Source organism: Pteropus vampyrus, unplaced genomic scaffold, assembly GCF_000151845.1.
Source record: "Pteropus vampyrus isolate Shadow unplaced genomic scaffold, Pvam_2.0 Scaffold8, whole genome shotgun sequence".
Taxonomy (NCBI): domain Eukaryota; kingdom Metazoa; phylum Chordata; class Mammalia; order Chiroptera; family Pteropodidae; genus Pteropus; species Pteropus vampyrus.
This window is the reverse complement of record NW_011888789.1, coordinates 14,270,579-14,278,276: the sequence shown is the minus strand read 5'-3', so window position 1 is coordinate 14,278,276 and position 7,698 is coordinate 14,270,579.

Here is a 7,698-nt window from a genome sequence, read left to right as displayed (position 1 = left end):
ATAATGGTGAACAAACCCTCTTCCTCTCCTGCACTCAGAGACCATTTTATGGAGAGAAGCAGGAGGAGTGGAAGACATGAGTGTTAGGAACTGAGAATTTTTATACAAATGAGTCTGTGTATTTCCTAGGAAAGCTCTTTGCTTGATTGATTGGATAAGAGTAAGTTTAAACTAGATTTAGTTAATATTTTCTTGCTAACCAATGGGTGGAGACTCTGGAGGGGAAAGATCAAATTAGCTATTGGCAAACTAGATGCACTATGTTTTCTCTATCTGGGTTGTGGTGGGAGTTGAATCTAGAGACTGATTTATTAGCAAAGACCGAGTTAATGATCATGAATCGACACCTCACAGATCAGACTCACAGATCAGACTAAGGACAAGAGCAATGTGAGACCCAGAGAAATGGCTGATCACAGGGACATCAGCCATGCTAATTCGGAGTCATCTCCTTTGTCTTAGTGAGGAGGAAGTGGAGCCTGATGTCAGAATCTATTGGATAAATCATCGCACATGTCCTTCACGGTTGGTTGTATCATGCCACATAAGTTGAGATACTATAAGTGACACAAAACCCAACTCGAATGAGCAAAAAAGGTTAACTGCTTCTTGCGACTGAAAGTCCAGTTATATTCTGTACCAGCTTCAGCTATGTTTAGATGCAGGGCCCAAATGATGCCATCGAGTATCAGTCTACACTCCTTTCTCAACTCTGCTGTTCTTCATCTTGTCTTCATTTCAAGTATTCCCATAGTGACAATATAGCCGCCAGCAGCTTCACAAACCCCACAGGAATAGCTCATACCTTTTCCCTCAAAGTCCCATAAACTGTGACATTGATTTTCATTGGCCCTGATTGTGTCTGACATCCATCTTTCACACAATTTCTGTGGCCAGAAGAACTCAGTGCACTAATTATCTAGGCTCGGTTCACATGGAGCCAGAGGTGAAGTTAACTCCACTTGCCACCCACGGGCTAATGGGGAGGAAGGATGCTGAGCAGTCTAAAAATCTTGTGGCATAAACTGTATTTGGTAATTATTATATAGGGCATTAGATTTAGTCATTGTGAAAAAAATTATTTTGTTATCATCAAAGAGGCTTAGTCTTTAGGTATTGGTAGATAGATTGTAAGTAGAGGTCTACCTGAACCAACTTGACTTATTTCAGTATCATGGTCAAGATTCTGACAGTTGAAGTAGACTAAAGGGCGTGCTCTCTTACAGAATGTATCAGAACATACTGGGTGTTATGAAGGTAAGCTTTGCAGTGCCTGTTTTCCTGAGTCCATGGGAAATATTGTGGCCACAGGGGTCATTAATATCTAACCTCCTGTTTTATTCTTGTTGTAATTCTAAAGCCCAGATCGTTGGTGTTCCCTGGAATTTGCCCTTGGGTCACAGCAAACTTTAGATATTATTGAGGAAGTTGTGCTTATTTGCTTTCAAGGTGAAATATTTTTAGTGTTTTCTTATGGCTGCCATTTGATTTTCTTTTTCTTTCTTTTTATTAACTACCGTTGATTCAAAACCCTTATACCTGAAAAGGATATAGGACCAAAGAAATCCTAAAACTGGGGGGAATGCAATAGTGGAGATCTTGAATAGAATCTGGAGCTCTGTCAGGAAATCTAGATAACTGTCAAGGTCCCCATTATTATGTTCCTCCCAGACTTCATTTATAGGAGAGGTAGTAGATTGAATATTGTTTCCCAAAATTCATGTCCACCTGGAACCTTAGAATGTGACTATTTGGATATAATATTTTTGCAAATATCATGAATTAAGATGAGGTCATATTAGATTAGGGTGGGCAGGCCCTAAATTCAATGACTGGTGTCCTTATAAGAAGAGGAGAGGTCACAGAGAGACACACACAGGAGAGAAAGCCTTGCAGACAGAGGCAGAGATTGAAACCACAAGCGATTTGGGCAGCTATAAGCCAGGAAACTCCAAGAAGTGCTGGGAGCCACCAGAAGCTAGAGAGATAAGGAAGGATTCTTCCCTGGAGCCTTCAGAGGGGACATAGCCCTGTGACCGTGATTTCAGACTTCTGGCCTCCAGAACAATGAGAGAACAAAATTCTGTTATTTTAAGCCATCCAGTTTTTGGTAATTTGTTACAACAGCCCTAGGAAACAAATACAGAAGCTTTGAGAGAAATCTGGGGCCTGGAGCAAAACATGGGTCAGAGAACAGAAATGCTGACATAGAGATCCCCTTAGAGCACGGTTCTCAACATTTTGGCACCAGGGACTAATCCTCCAATGAGAATCTAAATCCTGATGATTTGAAGCAGTGATGCTAGTGCTGGTGAATGGCTGCAAATACAGATGAAGCTTTGCTTGTTCTCCTGCTACATACCTCCTGCTTGCAGACCAGTTCTTAACAGGGGTTGGGGACTCCTGCCTTAGAGGTTTCTTGACAGGACCTGTTTGAAAGATTAATTTCTACTTTGAGATAAAGTTGGCCAATCTATATTCTTCTGTAAGGCCACTGAATTTGGCTCTGCAGGTTGCATAGCCCAGGGTGAGAAGGGGGCGGAATCCTGTCTGTGCTCTGTCAGCAAAACTCCACGTGCTGAAGCAAGGCCACACTTCCCTGGAAGAAGGGGTTTTCTTTTCTTCACTGCTGTGTCTGTTCCTCAAACTGAATATTGTGGGATTGAGGCTGCTCAGAGGGGACTCACATGAATTCACCTTATAGACTAGCAGTAGCCCTGATCTGGCTGTACACGTGCCACGACATTGCCTGACCTCAGACAGTATCCGTTGTTCTTTCCATAAGTGCGTGTGTGTGTGTGTGTGTGTATGTGTGTGTGTGTGTGTGTGTATGAGCGCACGCACGCACACACACACACACACACACACATTTTCTATATTTGGTTGATTCTTGTTATTTGCATATTCTGTGTTTGTGAATCTATATACTTGCTAAATTTATTTGTAACCCCAAAATCAGTACTCACAGTGCATATTCGTGGACATTTGTGGACATGGCAAAAAAATATATGGGTCTTCCACTTTTCCCAGCTGAGGTCAAATGAGATGATCCTCTGCCTTCTTGTTTCATACTGTAAACAGATGTCCTTTCTGTAATCTCTTTAGTGTCACATTTTTCTGTATTTGTGTGCTTTTTGTTGATGATTTTGCTGTTTAAAAAGCCCTCCCAACTATGAGACTGAAGTGCTGTCCAGCGTTCCCAAGCACAGGAAGACTGTGATATGTCTTCCAGAGAAGATGAAACATTAGATAAGCTTTATTCAGGATGAATTATCATGCCGTTGGCCATGAGTTATGTTAATTTATCAACTATAAATATTTTAAAAGGTATCTTTCAACTGAAACATGTATAAAATGAGGTTATGTTTTACTTGGTTGATGAAAATGTTGCAACTAAAGTTTTTGCAGAAATCTAACCCTTTACTTCTCCTAGGCGCAATAGTTCGGTATTCACTAATTTAGTGTTTGCAGTGACTTAATAGACCATAACTACCCTGAATAGCAAGAATTGACCGTATATATTTTTTATCTAGGCCCTGTGAGCAGAATAGCAATGAATTGATCAGCAATGAATTGATCAGCATCCCTGTCCCCAAGTGCCTTTCTCTATATCACAAAGTGAAGAAAACTCGAGAGTACTGGAGCTCTAGAAAATTCTTGATTCATGATGGTGAAGATTATTTCTCTCATTTAGCAGACATCTTCAGCACAGGCAGGACAGGAGAGAGAGCAATGCCAGAGTGAGGCAGGGGTTTGCCCTTGAGAGTTAAGCACTTTCTCTAGAGTTGTAATTTACTCAGCAACTCTCCCTGGCCCCAAAGTGAGGCAAACAAAAACAAGATGAAACCAATAACACTAAAAACTTATTCACAAGTAGGAAACAGAAATCAGAAAACATGAACAATGAAAGTAAACCACTACCTAACAATAAGCATCTCATAGGAAACAGCTATTTGCTTTGGCTCACTTCAGTTATATCAACCCAATGGGGAAAAATTTCAAAATAGAAGTAATAAAGAAATTTATTCACTTTTCTCTTAAAGATGTATTGGAGTTACTTTCATTCTTTTAATTCTCATTAAAAACAAAACAGCAATAACAAAAAACAAAAATGAAGAAAAAGTGTTTACCTGTTCATTACACTAACTAGTCTAAAGGCTTCACAAAACAAACTCAGAGCACCTGTGAAAATTATAAGGCCGGAAACTCTGGCATGAGTGACCTAGCTTAAAGAGATTTACAGCAATTCACCTACCAGAAATTCTGAATTTGGATAATTTAAAGAGTATCAAGACTAAAGTTTAACTTAGAACTTACCTCAAGAAATAACTCACAATGCAAATTAATATTAGAAAATTATTTACTCAAAGGGGATGTTAAAACTATGGAAGAGTACAAACTTAAAATTACTCTCAGGCAACTGGAGGCCAACCAACACATATTTACGGTATCTTTAGTGCCTTCTCATGCAAAGTACTCTGAACTTTCCCAACTTAAAACTTTTGCCATTGAGTAACCTTGGGTGGGTGAGTTATTTCAAACTATCTTTGAGCCCAAGTTTTTTTATACGAAAATTTCTAAGTCATAGGGTCATTGTGAAGGTCAAATGACAATTCACAGGAAAAAGCTCCATAAATTATAAAAGGCCATGCAAATGTTAGTAATTATCATTATTGGATCCACCTGTGCATTACCCCAGGCTCATTCTCCACCACACTCTCCACTGGCTCTGTGTTCCAGTCAAGCCCCAGCACCAGATGTTCCAGATGTTTTTCTCCGCTTTGGCTCAGGCGCTTCTCTCTCTTCTCTGTGTATCCAAATGCTACCTTTCCCTCAAGACCCACTTCATATTTTATTGCTGTTATGGAAACTTCTTTTGATCCCTCCAGCTGAATGAAACCTCTCTCTCCTGTGAACTTTCATAGTATGTTGTCTGCACATAGTTTATGCCATGAGCCACGTTACGCCTTCTATTGCAGCCATTTGATGTGAACGATTTTATTGTCTTTATTGGTCTACAGGCTCCTTGAGGACCGGGACTGTAGCTTAAGATACCTTTCTCCCGCACTTTACTTAGCTCAGTGACTTCCACATAGCATGTTGAATGCATTACACATTTTCCAGGCTGATCAACCCAGCCAGCCTCCTTCGTATGGGCCCTAACTTTTAAGGGTTCTCTGAAAAATATTATCATCTCAGTATACTCAATCCTGCAGATGTGGTCTGATTCAAGTGTTTTAGGAAGGCTTATACAGCATTGAAGTGCTGGTTGGAACCAAAATGGGCTGAAGACAAATGCAGGACAGTAGCGGTCATGGATTTGGGCTAATAAGGGTCAGAATCAGTGCAGTGGAAAACACCAAGGAAGAACATAATGTGACAATCCTTGCAAGAAAGGAATTGTAGTAGTTATCAAAAAATTGTGGGTTAACAAGTTGCAGGTGTTATAGATAACATCTGTTTTCTTCTACCCATTACCACTCTTATTTGTTTTGCTTCTGAAGGAGGATAAGACTACCTCCTCCACCATCTTATCTGCCCTCTTTGTCCCCTGCAAAAAAAGTGGAGGGTGGATAGGTGTTAGGGAATCTGTTTCTCGTCAGCCCTGTGATATTTATAGACAGGAAACTGGAGGTTAGTACTAGCTGCTGATAGAAATATTTGAGAGACTATGAGACTCTGTGTTCAGATAGAGCTGCTTCAGGGCCAGGGAGACAAATGCAGCCCAGAGCAGGGTTGCTGTGTCTTCTCCTGCCTTGCCAGGAACCAGGTTTCCAGGGAAGGGAAATGTTGGGAGCACTCGGAGTTGCCCTGACGGAGGCAGTGGGTGAGGGTAAAGTGAGGCTACTGAAAGAGGCCTTCTTGAGGGTAGCTGGGCAGGTGGGAAGATGAGTGAGAGCAGAAGGATGAGGCAGAGGTTACATGGGCGCAGACTGGTTTTGAATACATCTGAGAAGCAACCTTCTAGAGCTTCCAGAAATGGCAGGGGCACTTTGGGGCACTGAGTCCCTGCTGCTGCTTGGTGGGTAACGGAGGAGCTGGAAAAAGTTTGGATGCTATCTTACTTCCAAAAGGGATTTGGTGTGGCTCAGGGACATAATATCACCAACGATTGGGGCACTTGATTAAAGTGTTTTATTTATTTTGAAGATCAAAATTCAAATGATATAAACCACACACAGTGAATGAATAGTCTGCATCTAATCCCTCTTTCTGAGACATCTAGTTTTCTTCCCTAGAGGTTGAATTTCTTGTGTATCCTTAGATATTCTATGCATACAAAAATATCTGTATATATTCCCCCTCTTTTTGGGGGTACAGATGGCAAAAATGTATGCTACATATTGTCCTGCACTTTGCTTTTTGTTACTTAACACTATATCTGTAATAGCACATAAAAAGTTTCCTTAACAATTGTCTCCTCCTTCTCACAGCTGCGTAGCTGCTTATATGGAATTTGCTTAAGCAATGTTCCCTATTGACGAACATTTAATTTTTTCTCAGTTCCTTGCTATTATAAACAGTGCACCATGAATTATCTTGTATATATGTTATCCCACATATATGTGAGAATACATGTGTTGGACAATTTCTTGCAAGTGAAGTTGCTAAGTCAAATGTGTGTATAGTTATAAATTCTATGAATATTGCCAAATTACACATTAGAGAGATTGTATCAATTTATACTCCTTTCAGTTGCTTATAAACTTGCCTATTTCCCACACTCCTGTTCACATAGATGCCAACAAGGCATGCTAACAAAATTTTTGATCTGTGTTAGCAAAATTTCTATCTGAAAGGTGAAAAACTATAGATGACATAGTTTTAAGGTGCTTTCTCTTATCATGAATGAGGTCAAGCACGCTTTTCTATATTTAAGATCCATTTTTATTTTCTTTCCTGTGAACCTTCTGTTTCTATCCTTTGCCCATTTTTCTGTTGTGGTTTGGTCTCTTAATTTTACAGCGCCTTTTGTATATTAGGGAAATCTGAATTGCACATTTTCTCATCAATTTATCATTTGTTATAGATCATTCTAAATAACCTAGTAAAACATAATATTGGCCTAGTTTAACTACTTTATTTACTTGCAAAGTATCTAATTACATTCCTGAAAAAAAAAAATGCTGTACAAATTAAACATTCACGGTTGTGGAGACTTCCCTTCTCAGACACAGAGCATCCTAATAAATAGTGATTGACTTAGTCAAGAAACACAGAACATCTTTGTTTGGCATCCTGAGAAACATAAACAAGTAGATTTTAAAATCTATAATTGAGTAGGTGAGAAGTGATGGACCAGTAAAATGATGGGAACTGGGGAGAGAAGTGTGGACAAGGTAAGTTTGGGCAGAGCGAGTGCAGGGGTGGGAATCCCTTTCACTGCCTGGAAGAGAACACGGAATAAAGCAGGTGAGTATTCAGGAGTCTCTAGGAGGACAAGTGGAGGGCAGGAGCACTACGGTGGTCTGGGGCCGTGCCAGCCACAAGGCAAAGCCTTAGAGAGGCCAGTCAGCAGTAACTGTGCCCAGGGCTAACAAAGGAATTTAAAGCCCCATGCCCGGAAGGACCAGCTTTCTCACCATCAAACTCCCTTCGCCTCTTTGTGGCTGGGGCCATAAATAAAATCTATGACCTCTTCTCCTGCTATCCCCAGTCTAAACCATTGCCTGGAGCCTCCAGACTGGGCTTCTAGAA